Source organism: Argopecten irradians, chromosome 5, assembly GCF_041381155.1.
Source record: "Argopecten irradians isolate NY chromosome 5, Ai_NY, whole genome shotgun sequence".
NCBI classification, from domain to species: domain Eukaryota; kingdom Metazoa; phylum Mollusca; class Bivalvia; order Pectinida; family Pectinidae; genus Argopecten; species Argopecten irradians.
This window is the reverse complement of record NC_091138.1, coordinates 38,149,695-38,166,613: the sequence shown is the minus strand read 5'-3', so window position 1 is coordinate 38,166,613 and position 16,919 is coordinate 38,149,695. Positions and strand designations below refer to the sequence as shown.

Genomic DNA, 16,919 nt, shown 5'->3' with positions numbered 1-16,919 from the left:
TTGGGTTTAGATTGTTGATTTATCTGCCAAATAATCTAGTCCCGACGGAGATTTACAATTGTACGTGTACAATAGACCTACGGTTATATTAAACTAAGTTCTTGTCAGAAATTAAGATCCTGTAAGGATGATTTTCGGTCACAATAACTCACCATTGATAACTATAGATTCTCTATCGTTGATCATATATTAGACAATTCAGCGATTTGCTAACAAGTAGACCAATGGTGTGACTGTGACACAAGGAGTTGCATGATTGGAGTTTTAGTAACCCTAACCCCGTTATACAATTTGACTGACTTCTCCCCGCCCTACTTGTTGATGTCTAAGATCATTTTGACGCTCCTGCATTCGTCTCTTTTTTCTCCACCAATATCGATAAGAGAGCATGTAGTACTTGCTGTTGATCACAGCTCTCATTGATACCCGTACCATTGCCTACAGTACCGCTGGCCACTGTATTTGTATACACTTTAAGTACTGTGTTGGTCAGTTCTTGGTGTTTGACCACACAGTGGACTGAGTGTTTTAGCCGAGGGCTGGCTCCTTGTTCAGTGGTTAATAGAGCCAGGAGAAGCCTGCTTTTCTGGATGATAAATAAGGACGGTATTAATTGTAGTGGTCATATTAATGACATGCTGGGTGTTGTCCTGAATACTGACGGGATCTCCACAATACAATATTCAGGTGGGTGGCATTTGTTTACCTTATTGGTAATTACAAAAGTAAACGTTACTTAATTAGGGATGATTATTATCCTTAAATATTAAGGAGCCAATATGGATAATATAATCACTAATGCAATGTTGTACAGTTCAATGGTACTTTACTTGTTTATTTCCTTGATTTCTTTTTCTCCATTTAATAAAGCTATCCATTCTCTTTATCGTTCTACTTGTGTTCAACGTTTCATCTAATTATTGTTTAACCCTTACTAGAATGTTTCATCAAAAAATGTAATTTAGTTATTTCTATAGTTTTGTAAATTTTCAAGAAAACGTACTGGAATCACAATAACCATTTCGACGCCTGTTATGTATAGCACGTGCGGATCCCGGAGTTGTAAATAATTGGCATGGTAATGCTTACGCGCGAGTATATATAGCAGTAGATAAAAGTCGACGACCTGAAAGATATCTCTTAATCAAATTATCAACCCGTTCAAACCATTTTATCAATATTTAGAAATTAAAAGACGATGAAATGAGCTAAAAAAGTGTTTATGACCTAAATTAAGTCAAAAATGAATTATATGCAAAAAAAGTACAAGTAGATTACAAACAAACGATAAAGTTAGATATAAATAAGTCAAATGCAGATGTTATTAGATTAAATAGTATTATGCGAAAAATTAGACAGAAAATATGACTGTTTTGACTTCCCTTAGCTGATTAAATAGTTGATACCAGTAAGTGAATTTTAAATTGTTAAAAGTTCAAGCACTGGATCGGAAGTTCAGAAAGGTAAATTTTATCGTTTATGTTTATAAGTTATTGTCTCCAGGACGACGTCTAGAAATCACTATCAGTAAGAAACATAAACAAAACAATCTAAGGCCACAGTAAACATCCAGCGGGAAAACTCGAAAGGTATCTAGGCCTTCCAAGCTGGTTTTGGCACGTTTAAGCGGTCATATGCGTTTCTTGCGTGGTAAGAATGTTGTACGGAGTTAATTTTTAATTCATACAAAACAATACTCACCTTATACTTCTTAATGTCAAACATCGGTATACACCATTAGATATTAACACACAATCATAATTAACAGGTGCACATTCTAAAAGCAGTCAAACTGGTAGTTTTAAACATGGTCGTATGTAGGGGTACTGATGTTTATTTTTAATGACCCGTTGCTTGAAATGAATTATAGTTATTCATGTTTCTTGTGGTTTGACTTAATCGACAAAAAGAAAGTCAAATCCAGTAATTGAGATGAGTATAGCAAAATGAAAATAGAGAGTTATTCGTTATTCTGAATAAAGAATAACTGCCTAACTTTATATATAAATGTAAGACATCATAATGAGTACTATATATCACTTCTCAACTACATTCTACATTACATAGTTACTTTGCATAAATTAAAATATATACACTCGTTTTATATAGCTTCGGGCAAAATGACACCAAAGACGTTTTCTGCCACCACCTGGAGTAATTAAGTTCTTAATGGGGTATTAAAATGTGCTCTGATACTCTAACCACATACACTGTACTCTGTACCACCTGTATGCACTGAAACTTAATTATGTAAATCCTCTTAGCGCTGCTAAATACTCTTGATTAACGTTTTCTAGAAATCACCATCTTTAGGATACCCAATCCATTATATCTATACACAACATCATTAACTATATTTAATAACATCTATAATCAAACTTAAACTCCACATAAGACATTCACACCACCGTCATTTACATATGTACTCGTTACATCCAGAACGTAATTATATTAATCATTTATCACAAAATCCGCTTTATTTCTAGTGGGGTTATCCACGTTAAAGTTTTCATGTGTCACTAAGTAGTAATGTTGTATAACCTGAATTTACGGACGTCGTGACAAAATAGATACACAATATGTATGAATGTTTAAATATACACTCAAAATATTTTACTCTCTGCAGGCATATTGCATCTACATACAATCTCGATACATGGGCTATTTTACGGCGTATATACAACAATTCAATCACTGCTTTAGCACTCCATCCGTTACATTCATATTACATATCATACACTGTACCGTATACACTACTTCCATGGACAAAAATCACTGAAACCAATCATAAATGATTTTAAAATCCCAGTACATATTTGGTATTTTATATGGTATGGTTTTCGACTATTTTCCACAATGACAAGGCTTTTTTCATATCATAAATACCAAGTGTTAATAATACGATTCTACATTCATCAGGGTGCCGTCCTCAGGCCATCGTTATTCTTGTTATTGACATGCATATCAAACGAAGATATAGCTATCTTAAAACACATATATCCTAACATAGAAAAAATTGTACATTTAATTGTACGGTTAGTACAGTGGTATGTTGCAATAGTAGAAGTAAATAATAACATTTACACACTCTGTCATTATTTCATTCTACCAGGATGTTATAACACAATATTAACCACACGAAGGGTTCATAACTGGTATACACACTGAATGTACTAATTATCGATAATGTTCTTATTCAGTCTGATACTCAATTCATTACCTGTCTGCCCCACTAATAAATTAGACGATGGCACAATACATCAGTCAGCAAATATGAGAAACACTAGTCACCATCAACGTCATAATACCACCTTTCAACAATGGTGTCGAGGATTGGTCAATTTTTAAGTTATTCAATAGTATGAGCTGGCTATCGTTCTTTTAGTGCATCTGTGTCATACATGCTTTTTATCAGAAATTTATTATTTGATTATGATGACGTGTAAAGAGTTGTCATTGTCCATATCGTTCTTATCCTATAGTGTTAACGGCATATAGATTTGTCACGGCTATTCACTGAAGAGAAGAAAAATGATCTCAATACAACTATTAGGCGTCAGAATCAAAGATTGAACGAAACAAAAAAACACTTTGAAATGCTTTATTCGGTTTGCAAGTGTGATATAGTTGTAAACACATGCAGTGTGAGATTGTGTCAGGCTCCGAGTGAACCACTAGGCTTTACATGGTATATGTCTTCGTTTGTGCAGCTCTATAACATTAAATGTGACATTACATAGTGCATGACATTGAAAACGGTACAAACTAAATATAACTCTCGCGGTCATGCTATTCTGCTTTATGATCTGAACGTTGAAATGAATCTTTCTATGTTCAGACTTGCATCATTAGTGCTGCCAAGTTATTTTCAAAACCTCCAGCACGTCCTTACAGCAAAAGTAAACAGAAAAAGACTGCGGTCAATATGACCTTGTGTGCATGGAAATACATACAGAAAAAAATTGGCTGTGGTCAATATGACCGTGTCTGCATGGGAATGAATACAGAAAAAACGGCTGTGGTCAATATGACCGTGTTTGCATAGAAATGAAAACAGAAAAAAACTGCTGTCAGTATGACCGTGTCTGCATAGACATGAATACAGAAGAAATGGCTGTTGTCAATATGACCGTGGCTGCAAAGAAATGAATACAGAAAATAACTGCAGTCAATATGACCGTGTCTGCATAGAAATTAAAACAGAAAAAAACTGCGGTCAATAAGACCGTGTCTGCATCGAAATGGAAACAGAAAACGGCTGTGGTCAATTTGACCGTGTCTGCATAGAAATGAATACAGAAAAAACGGCTTTGGTCAATATGACCGTGTCTGCATAGAAATGAAAACAGAAAAAACTGCTGTCAGTATGACCGTGTCTGCATAGAAATGGAAACAGAAAATGGCTGTGAACAATTTGACCGTGTCTCTTAGAAATGAATATAGAATAACGGCTGTGTTCAATAATTGGAAACAGAAAAAAAGGCTGTGGTCCATATGACCGTGTCTGCATAGCAATGAATACAATAAAAACGGCTGTGGTCAATATGACCGTGTCTGCATAGAAATTAAAACAGAAAAAAACTGCTGTGGTCAATATGACCGTGTCTGCATAGACATGAATACAAAAAAAAACCACTACGGTCAATGTGACCGTGTCGGCATAGAAAAGGTGAAAAAAAGTCAAATATATCTTAAGTCAATATGACCGTGTGTGGTGAACTGAACGTGTTCAGATAGAATTTGAAAACAGACGCATATGCCACATTAGCCGTACAAAATTAGACATTGGCCAGCTGTGTTTTTATATCATGTCGTGAATAAGTCATTAAGCACATATTTATTTGAATGTCATTCTCGAAGTATCGATTATAGATGTGTGTATTCTAGCATCACGTCGGTATTTGCAGAACATTTTATTTTATGTTCTTGTAGGCATAAATTGTTTCCACTCCCACACTCAGAAATGTTCACTGAAACTTCCAACAGTAATCAATTAAATCAATATATTTCCGTTTATTGACAAGTAATGAATGCAAAATTACTAAATATTTTGTCTAAAGATTTAACGAGCAAAGCGAACGCGCCACCCGTCAGAGTAACTTTAAATATGTTATGTTGATATGCTGTTCGCTGGTCGATTTCAGATAAAGTAAAACCTAACTAATCAACTGTCAATAAATGATAAATATTTAATCAACATCATGATCAGAAATAACATAACATAGGCCTATATAGTATCAAGGTCATGCCAGATCAAACATGTGTTAATGTTATTAGTCTATTAATGTAAAAGTGTTGTAATTGAACTTAAATATTTTTCTATATAATCGATTTTATTACGGTGTATTACCTGATGGAGACAGTAGTCTTCTTACTCAAAATATTCGTTATATGATTAATTCTACATGATTCATATGGATATTTGCATCATACTTGAGTGGTAGTATAAACAGTCGAACAATCGGGTATTCAATCAACACAAATGTTGAGGTTATATTGCCGCGGGAAGGAATTCATCACAACGTTTAAAATGCTCATAATAACAATGGCTAGTCAACTTCTTATCAAAAAGGTCACTTACTCGTAAGCTGCCATTCTAAAGTCAATAAAACTAAAATAGTTGATGCTACGTGTAAATAAATCATTATATTTTGCAGTCACTTACTAAATGCAAAAGTTAACGACTGTCTTACTGTTGGGTAATGATGCCGCTATAGACATGACAGAAAGTTGACCACGAACATATATAAACCTGTGTTATGTGGTCAGCCGAATGACCACTCATCCGTTAATGTTGGCCTTTACATGTCGGCCACCATATGTATTATCTTATGGAGCTGCCCGAAGGTTGTTTTTGACAAAGTTGAAAACTAATGGAAAATAAATGAAACTTTCATCATAGCATGATATATCCTTGGGCTGGATATGTCAGTGTATTGGATTTTAGGTGGATTCGGTTTGAACATAAACAGTAACTATTGGGATATCGTAATTGATGTGCGTTTTCAAACTTTTTGTGTGTGTCTTAGATCACCGATTAGAAATATTTGATGAATCAATGTATTTTGTTATAATCATTGTGTTATGAAGCTTTATCATACCTGTTGACATAAACAACATTGAATCAAACCCCATTATGTCAATTTCCTATACGAATCGTTAGATGTAGAAAAACAAGAAATTATCATTCAAGAGGGTCAACAGTGTAATATTTTTTCATGGAATGCGTGTAATGGACAACGTTTGAAGAAAGTATCAGTCGATGTTTCCTAGCCGATCACATAATTCTTCATAAGTCATCACTATTGCAAATATTTATATGTATGGAAAAGATTATTTGAAGAACGAAATTGCTATTTCTTCCCATCTTTTCTGTCATCTTTCCCTTTTATGCTCTCCTTTATCGAAAAGTTTGATTCATATATTAACAATTATATTGTATTCACTACCGTCCTTTATGTATATACTAAGTATATTATGCATTAGGGGGGGGGGGGGGGGCGTCAAGTTGGCAAGTCTTGTGTCCAATCCCAGTTGTCAATAGTACATGACAATAAAAATATATTTAAAATCAATAGATAAACATGTAACATTTCTGATTGTCCTAAAACAAAGTTGCCAATAGCGACTGTCAGCCTATAGCGAATGTCAAGGTTATCAGCGTCTTGGTGGTGCTATCCCGTCAAGGTCAGATGTTATAGGACGATGTAAATCGTAGAAATGTGCCCGATGACTTCCTGGTTTGGTACTCTCATTAAAGGCGTTTGGAAGCAATGGAAATATGCAATACCAAAATGAAGTAATGGACTTTGATACTGACATACTATGAAATGTACCATTGTAATATATTTCAATGCGTCTTGTGAACATATACTGAAATAAGATAGTCATCAAGCTTTGATCATAAGAAGCAATTGAAGCATTGCTAAAACATGTAAACTATGTATTATTTTAAATACAAAAAATACCAGTGAGAACATGTTTCTGCTAAAGCCTTATACACATTATAGTGTACATATTCTGAAATGATAAAGAAAGAAGAGATCCCAGAGTGACATTGTCACCACCAAAGATGGATCTATGTCCGACATTTGAAAGAGGAATCTTTTCTCTGCTTTTTAAACTTCAATTATTAAAATCAAGATGTCGATCTGTCGGTCATCGTGTTGACAGATCGGTTCCAAAAAGCAATATGCATAACTAGGGAACGTAAGAGGAACTCACATATGGAATTCGCAACAGATCCAGTACTTTCTGAGAAATAGCGCTAACAAGTAGGCCTATTGTTAGCGGACAGAAGGACGGACCATAGATGAAAGTCGATTTGAATAGCCCATCATCATCAGATGGTGGGCTAATAAAACTTGAATCTGGAAAAAATGCAAATGTGCTTAAACTTTCCGAAAATACTTTAGAAACACATTATCAAAGATAGAAAGAAGTACAGTACATAAAATATAGATGTTAAAATGTTTAAAACATAGATGGTTGATTAGTTTAAATCATAAGACATATTCATAATAGATAAATCTGTGTAGTTCAAATACTTAACTGTAAACCGACCTAATTCGATGGCAACTTAAACTTGTATTTTCCATGGTGATTTAATTACGCAATTAACAGTCTTAATCTTTTCTACGATATTGATTTTCGCTACTTTTTAATTAAAACATTACAACAGTTACATTCTCAAACACGGCGTCGGCATGATTAAAAACAAATAACCCACATAACGATACATTTGTTGAATATGACGTATGTATTGCCTTCAAATTACATACTATCTGAATTGTTTTGGAATCTTGTTTAAACGTCTCTGTCTTGATTTTCCGTATTTGGTGAAATGAACAGTTGGCGAACAACACAAATGAGGCCTCTTTAAACCGATGAAAAATGTAATAACCGGAAACGTGTCGCCTTGACCTGTACTGAAACACATCATTTACACGGAGACTGAGGCGTTAAGGAGCGGTCTCCTGATGTTTTGCTGCCTTGAAGGATATTCTGTGTCATCTTTATAATGATATAGCGAGTTCATTTGTCACCTTGTGCCGTTATTACAAACGTTCCATAACAAATAAAATCAACATCCGTCATATTCCGGATTTTATCTCTAACATACCTATCAATAGGACCTTTTGGTATTTACAAAGAAATCATTATTTACAGATTTGGAGAAAATTTACACTTTATGTATTTTTTATTTGTAGGGGAATATAATTATTAAAACAATAAAATTAGATAGTTCATACATATAAAAGAGCAAATCATCCATGATTTACCACCGTATGATCAGTATGCTACAAGGATTAATTCGATTTTAAAGCTTTGTCTGATGGTTATGTTAATCTGCGCCAAGGACAGTCTATAAAAACAGTCTGGGGTGGTAGGCATTCGAGCATCCCATATACCTCTAGGGATATTTAAGCTGTTGGAAAATTCATCCACATGGATATTATTCTGCTGGTAATCTCGACTTGACACAATTGTATCGTCGGCAAATGCCTTATTGCGTAAAGCATATGAGAAACATATGTTGTAAATGAATTGATTATTCATTCTGTCAAAATGAATGCATCATAGCTTTTTATAGAATAATATTTTGGTACGTCTCCACGTAGTTATTTTAAGAAAATTGATCGACAAGTAAATGATTTATATTTACCATTATGGAAATATATCAATATAAATGGCTTTTTTCACGTGTACAAAACAAAGTGGATAAATGTCATGTTAATTCTTGGGGTATACTTCAATCATGGTGGGCTTCGCATTTTGTAAAAAAAAATATGTACAATGCATAAGCAGACAAGAAAAACTAATTACCGCAACTATTACCCCCACAGATATGATAATGTGATTGATTAACGTCCTATAAACCGTTAATGTCATTTAAGGACGGCCTTTCCTGTACACAATGTGTTGCATGCGTGTATGAACATCTGTTGTTTTTGGAGACTACGGTATATTCATGCTGTGTCTCCTTGCAATAGTGGAACTCTTGCAATGTTTATTATGTTGAGCGTTACGCAGGAGCAGATATCCTCACATTTGTAGATTATAGTGTACCTGGGCCTTAATAATAGATATAAGAGCCCAACACAAGGCCGAAACTGAGGCGGTGTCAATGAAGACGTTAGGAAAGAAATTGTAGATTAGAAAGATGAGAAATCAAAGGATCCAAATATTTTACGATCATGCAAAGGGAGCAGTAGGTACAATTCTGACGCCTTAATGCTGAAATTAACACAGACAAAGGAGATTTGGTAAGGTTATATACCTCTTTCGCCTGTGTGCTTCAATTTCACATTAATCCGTTAGCCTCTAAGGCTTATGTGCGTGTAGGTAGACACGTGCGGCTTGCTATTTATAATTGCTACAGACGCTGCCCTACCGCGCAGCGCGTGCGAATGTTCAGTGGTATCGGAGGAATTTGACACTTGGTCTGTAGTGCTCGTAGGATTCATATTAGTTTACAAGTTGCCCGTCAGATACCACATTGTCAATTTGTCTTCAACAAGTGGACCGAACGTCTGCTTGTGTGTACATGTATGTGCTACGTAATGCTGCACTCTTCAATTACATCCTGGGTGGTAGAGCATGGGTCACAACCCGATACAATAATTTACCAATAATGACTTACAGTTCTTTTCAGTTATGATGATAATTGGTCACTTTATCTTCAGTGCAAGCACATTGTTTGTAATATCAAACAAGTTATCCTCCGGAGTGATCTTAAAGCATTATACAGTTCGAGTTAGAATCCCATGTGGGGCAGTTGTAAGATACTGACCGCTGGTTTTTCTCCGAGTACTCCGACTTTCCTCCATCAACAAACTTGGCATATTTTTAAATGACCCTGGCTGTTAATAGGACGTGAAACTAAATAGCTGTAACGATATTTTAAAATTACCCTTTTTTAACTTTCTATCATCTCATTTTAAAGCTCCAAAAATCTTTAATAGGGAAGCAGATTTTCTTTAATAAAATGAACTACACGATTAAAATTTACATTTGCAGTTGCTATCAATTTTTTTCACATCTTGTAGCAAATTGTAGTTTAAAAGAAATCGGCAGCAGATGATGGACATCGATTTTGTCAAAAAGTCAAACTTCTCAATCTTATTTTTTAAATACAATGGCCTTGCGAAATACATTTAAATCTCATCACATTAATGGTATTGAATAATTTATTGGTCAATCACTCCAAACCGACATGCAGAATTGTTCGTTTTAGCCAAACGTGTAATGTTTAAACGAGAATCAATTTCAGATGTTGCAGATAAAACCTGATCCACGATTTAAGCTTTGAAATTATATGCACTTTTTCTCCATCGAAAGGTGCTAGAGAAGCAAATCATTCGTTCATGATATTACAGCCGTGGATGTGAAAATTGTGTGGACGTGCTAGTATAGGTGTTCTGCTCATCAGTCTGATGGTGGAATATTCCTATATGGCATCCTTTTATCTGTGATAATATCTGTTGTCTTTAGACATTCCTCCTCCGATTTACTTCGCTGTCTAGCTCTCTATGCGTGCGTATATATGCAGGTGTAGGAAAATACACGCGCATCCAGTACACATTATAGGATAGTTAAGATTGTTGGTATTCCTGGACGAACCTCTGACCTGACACATGGTGAAATGTTCTGTTTAGTTAACTTTCGATCTCTGACGAACCTCTGACCTGACACATGGTGAAATGTTCTGTTTAGTTAACTTTCGATCATGCTAATTTTAGATAGGTCAGTTCTGGTTTTGATATATTCTTATAATTGAAGTAAATCCTCAATATTATACGTAGTATTCAAAACAGCCCTACATATCAAACTTCCAATACCTGTTAAATATCACGTGTCTAGTTGAAATAGTGTACTATAATTACAAACGACCAACTTCTTCAACGTTACAGGAGACTCTGGTGGAAAGAATACTAATTTTCTTTTTTTTTCTGAATAAAATATATTTAATTATAGGGAACTATGCTACGAATATATTATTTCAATAATGTAACTAGCATTAGTCATATAATAATTGCAGATATTTTGGATACTGAGTAACATTTCTCCAGATATACATTCAGAAGTAAAACGATAACGTACATGTAGCATGAAATATTACACCTACACACTATGAAAGTTCAAATTCTGCTTTTTATTTTGTTAATCAGCATTGTATAAATATTCTCTCATCTCATAGGTACAGCACGATATATATCGGGAATTATCATTTTTCCTATTTCATATTGTGATAAATACTGTTGTTTGCCGCGTTTACCTTCGGTGCTGTATCGCATTGACATTCCTCTCATTCCTCTACCTCATAGTAAAAAATGTGTCATGACACTTTTTGACTAAAAAGTGTCATGACAGATTTTTTTTTATTAAAAAATTATTTGCCCGACACTTTTCGACTAAAAAGTGTCATGACATTTTTATTTTAAAAAATAATGGCAGGCCGCTCTCGGCCATCGTAGATATGACTGTCAACTTCCTGTTTGCCGCGTTTTGATTTCACCGTAAAATTAATGTTGCGTCATAATGCATTTCCTCATTTTAATTATCTGTGTAAAAACAAAACATAGAACTTGCTTATCGCACAAAAACGTTTTATTGTGATTTTGCTTTCACAAAAGCGGTAAAATATGTACGTATATATTTGAATTCATGGGTTATACTACTAAAGGTGCCCTATTTCTAATGTGACCTACCATTCATGACAAATCTCCCCTGGCATCGTGTGGTGTCCTATCACATTCGATGATAATGTGAACACGCCAGAATGGTTTTAATCAGTGATCGGCTAGATTGTGCAGGACGATGCCATTTTACCGGAAGTAATAGAACAAGTATTGTGTAAGTTTGACCGGAAGAAGCCGCCCAGCTATTTAAAGAACCCGGCGGTTATCTCTTAAACTGTGACTTTGTTTCGTCGAACATTATTTCATAAATCCATATATTTTCCCAGATATTGATCAACATTTGTTATATTTATTATCGAATTATCGATGTAATTATCAAATTATTAGGATCATCCCAGAGATATACCGTATCCCGAGAACATAATTCATCTTTACTGTGGTGGAATGGTTGATCAAGTATCATTCATTATATTAAAACATTTAGCACCCTGTGATGTCCGATAGCCTTCCCGCCGGATTACAGCTGATTCACCGCGATGGGTCGTAAATCTAGAGCGCGCTTGTCATCTGAAAAACCCGTGCATATTCAACGTTTCCTGCAAATCTTTCCTTTTGAGATGTATGATGGTATATCTACATTGCATGCGAGGCTCTAATGATGCAGTATAATCTAACCCATTTTTCCATAATATTTATTACATGTATTGTATTCTTACGACAGCATACATAATAATTAATCAGCTGATTGGGTTGTTTATACATTTGTGGAGACTATTGCTTGAAAAATAGAACTTTCCAAATTGTTGCAGTATATTCAAAGCATGTACCTTAATGATTGTATGTGCATTTTAACCAGGTTAAACAGTTGGCCCGCTTCTCGTGTACTTTAAGTTTTAAGTATTTCTTGTCTTCTTTCTTTATGACCAAGGATATTGACGCACCAGTGAACAAAGCATCATTCAATCAATCACGTTATCAATCACGTCATCAGTCAGTAACTCCGTTAGTAGTCTGAGTACAAATAAAATTACAGAGTCATCGTGACCCTGACACACGGTATGTTTGCGATTGAATTTAAAGGTTGTGATACAATGATATTGGATAGCATCATCAGTTGTAGAAATACACGCTAACTTAATATTGTTGGAGAATAAATATGATTATCCGCGTCTTTATATGCTTAGCTAACCGGTATAAAAACCGTACGGGTCAAAGTTAACTAGAGTAACAAATGTATAAATGTCTTACTATACCGAACTTGGCATGGATGAGTGATATAATACGAAATAAATGCAAATGCAAACGATTTTTTTGTAAATTCAATGCGCCATTTATGAGCCCAATCTTTAATTGTTTTAACAGTGCTTTGATTGATTCAGCTTCGATATCTGTAAATGATCAATGCTGCGATGTCCGATCTGATCTAAATCTTACTTTTGCTTTACTACATGTATTTCGCACACTAAAACACATTTAGATATATAGTGATCTTATTGGCCTATTATATGTTCACCGTGTAACATGCTGTCAGGTCCTAAAAGAAAGAATAAGATAAAAGTCCTAATTTTAATTACGTAGTTACCTTCTTCTAACAATAACGTTTCAAAATTGTTGCGTGATGTATGTTTAAACAAACGTTCAGAATAAAACGAGGATTGAACCACTCATAAGTATATAATTTTACAAACCACTTTGCATTTTGTTATAAATGCAAATACCGTTGATGTCAAATACTGACATAGGATATGAATGCTATGTTTTGGCACGGCGTGGGCACATGTCTATGACATGGAGACAAAGCTATTCTTTCTCAATTACCAGGATTTCTTCTAAAATACATTGCCTTTTACCACGCCAACTTGATTAACTAAACCTCGATGAAAACATAACACACAAATAATATCCACCAACTCTACACAGACCTCACTCATTTGTTCTTACTGTCTAAATAGTACCAGAGATTATAGAAATTCCTTCACACATATGTTGGTATTTTGTGGGTACTCGTTGGTATGGTACGTTTGGATATCTGTAAACATTTACAAAATCGTCTTTACACTTCGGACGGTTGTATGAAGGTAAACTCACAGAAATCCATACGATACTAAGTAGTTAAATGCGGAAATTTTCTAACATGGCAATTTAGATGCTTAAGTAAGACGTTTACACAAAACCACATACTGCATCAAGCTGAAAAAGATATGATCAAGATCCTTCGAAAACAATTTTCATACGCCTCAACAGTGCCGTTCGAGCAGGGCAATATGTAATTCCCAACAGTAACGCTTGGGTGTCGGCTTTTAGTAAGGAGATGAAGAGACAGGATTAAAGGTATCAAGGAAACGCCTACAGGAACCAAAACGAAAACAAATAATAAAAAATAACAAAGAAAATGCGGAGAATATTCAGAATTACGTGCCATGTTTCATTTTTCTTTTATATAAATTTACTACTCACAAATGTTTCAAACTCAATAATTATATATGGAGGATCTTTCATGAGTGACTGTGTTATATGAAATTTATCAAACTCGGTAAATAATTTGATATGCCACTCGGCTTCACGTAGTCACGAGTGCAAGATTATATTTATCATTTAAAAAAATAAAAGCAAAAGTTTAAATTTCGTCTCTATATAAAACAGTAGAAATCCGGTTCGGTTGTGACGTTTCCGTCTACTGAAACAATCGTGCGATGTCATACAGCTATTATGACGTCAACTCTATATGTGACGTCATAATAGTGTTATTACACATGTATGATATTTATGACATTGCAGTATGACATGGCTGGACGAGACAGTTATGTGATAAATTCATTTTAAGTCACATTTTTTATTTTATTTTATCCTATTTTTATTTTTAAGGTTTCGACTTCCCTAGTTGATGTCAGTTTCTATCAGAAATGCATGTTCACCGTGGCGCTTCTGGTAATACAATATAATTTCTAATCCATCCGTCTGGTCAACTTTACAGTCATCAATGCAAAATATTAGCCATCAAACATATGAAAATAAATCATATATCCTCTCGGTCATCTCTATGGCTGCATGTTTCAACAATCGTGTTATTTTAGGTCGGTTTACTGTATTACAACTTTGTCCAGATAATTATGTCGACCTGTCGAGTAATAACACGACTTTTTACGATGTTTAAGTAATCTAGTTGAATTATAACATGGTTTTTTACGATGATTAAGTCAGCTATAGTCGAGTTAAAACACGACTTGTTACGATTTCTAAGTCAGCTAGTCGAGTTATAACACGACTTGTCAACATAGTCATCTTGGAAAGTTGAGTTATATTATCGTGACAAGAAATGTATACCGGCCACAATTATTACTTGTTTCATGAAGGCATAAGCAGAAATGGCATGTGCAAAAAAATGTATTGATGTGTGTTAAATATAATCATATCAGTTATATTTGTTTCCAACATATTTAAAATCATTTCTTCAAATTTTTTAAAAGTTGATAACCAACAAATCATAATTCAATAGCATATAGTATATACTTTAAGCAGCCAACACCATTCGTGATTTCGTGATATTTGGGTTTGTTTATATTACAGACGACCTTTAATGACAGGCCAAAATGGGTCGTACCATTGATAAATTACCAGCATACCATATATCTTAGGTAGTGCATGTTCGTCTTTATCAGTTGTATTATCCACTATAATTGAGTCCGTCTGGTCTGGGCTTTTTGTCAGATACTCTGGTCAATCTATTGACGTCACATTGATTGCTTCCTCTTCGTGGCCATGAAAATATGTCCTCTTTCATACGTCTGGTTTTTTCTGGAATGGGTTTTGGTCCTCCGATGGGAACCGCTATTAATACAATCTGACCATATTTTCCACGCAATCTCTACACACTGACATGCTCAACAGACAGATATTTCTATGAAATAGATATAAATAATCGAGTTGTGTATCAGTTGTGGAACTATTTGTCTTTTGACCTTTGATGATTCTATTGAATAGTAGAATTCTACTGCAGTTTGGGGCTTTTATCTCATAGTATTTGATTTCATAAACTAAATGAGATAAATACTACATACATAAATCACTAGATACTAATGTCACTCTCTCAACATGGTATCTGTATCTTAGCCAGAGACAAGAAATACTAAAGTGGCATGTAATTTGTTTTACCGTCCATAGCCTAGCATACGACTAGGATTTTAAGGCAATGACAATCAATTCATCATATTCATAAAAACTTAAGTGAAAGCGTCACCTGCCATTTTGGTTACCCCATAAAATAGCTCCTCCACATATGCATTTTACGTTCTTGAAATTTTCTCAACAGCATTCATCACTGCACAGGTTTAAATTAAAAAAAATGTATTTTTTTCTAGATACAAAGTTATCTGTAAATCAAAAGTTTCAGATTAAAATAAAATGTTCCCAAATATACCTGTACGAGTATGTTTGTATTTGTAATTAATCAAACAAACAAACAAATGCAAACATCCATACTAACACATTACATTGCAAACATTCATACAAAAATTGCATTGCAAACATCCATACAATTACATTACGTTGCAAACATGCATACAAACAAATTACATTGCAAGCAGGTAATACCGTCCCTAAATAACCTTAGTTATTAATTGGACATTTATACCAATAAAGTAAACAAAATTACACACGTTCTTCACACACACAACATTAATGGCCATAGCTGTTAATAGGACGTTAAATATAACTAATTAACAAACCAGCGTTCGGACGGCATTGATTGGGGAAAAACAGGAGATGTTTTCTTGATTTTATAACCATGGCGGAAACTTACTGGACATTTATTTGCAGGTTTTAAGAATGTAGAAAACACCGTTAAAATAAAAAGGATGAAATATTTTGTTGTGGCTTTTACACCATTTTTGTAATGGATAAAAACTATTTATATCGACATTTAAACAAGCATTGCAATACAGCAATGATATCTTCTGGTTTTAGAATAATGGGATCGGGTTGCCACAATCAAATATATAAATACAGTTGTTGACATGGTAACAAAGTAAACCCCTTGTTTCTGTATATGTGTCCACGTGAATGCTGGTACAGTAAAATTGCTCTGTGATATTATCTAATACTGCTGATTAAGTATCGACTGCCTTTCGAGAAGAAAGTCAGGGACCGGAGTTGTTTCATTCATTCAGTACGCTTAAGTATGGATTTCTGTTTAATTTTACAGCATGAATCGACACTAGCTCTACTAGCACAATACCTACCCAATATATATGATACAGGATCGATAGAGGACATGTATAA

The 16,919-nt window shown here is 34.4% G+C and overlaps 1 protein-coding gene across 1 annotated transcript in view; it reads left to right on the top strand.

Annotated features, from left to right (window-relative positions):
- Positions 1-417: 417 nt before the first annotated feature.
- Positions 418-16,919, top strand: part of LOC138323766 (RYamide receptor-like) — a 37,782-nt gene continuing 21,280 nt past the window's right edge. The window contains exon 1 of the mRNA XM_069268595.1: positions 418-687. The gene's annotated coding sequence lies outside the window, so the exon portion shown is untranslated. The remainder of the gene's footprint in view (positions 688-16,919) is intronic.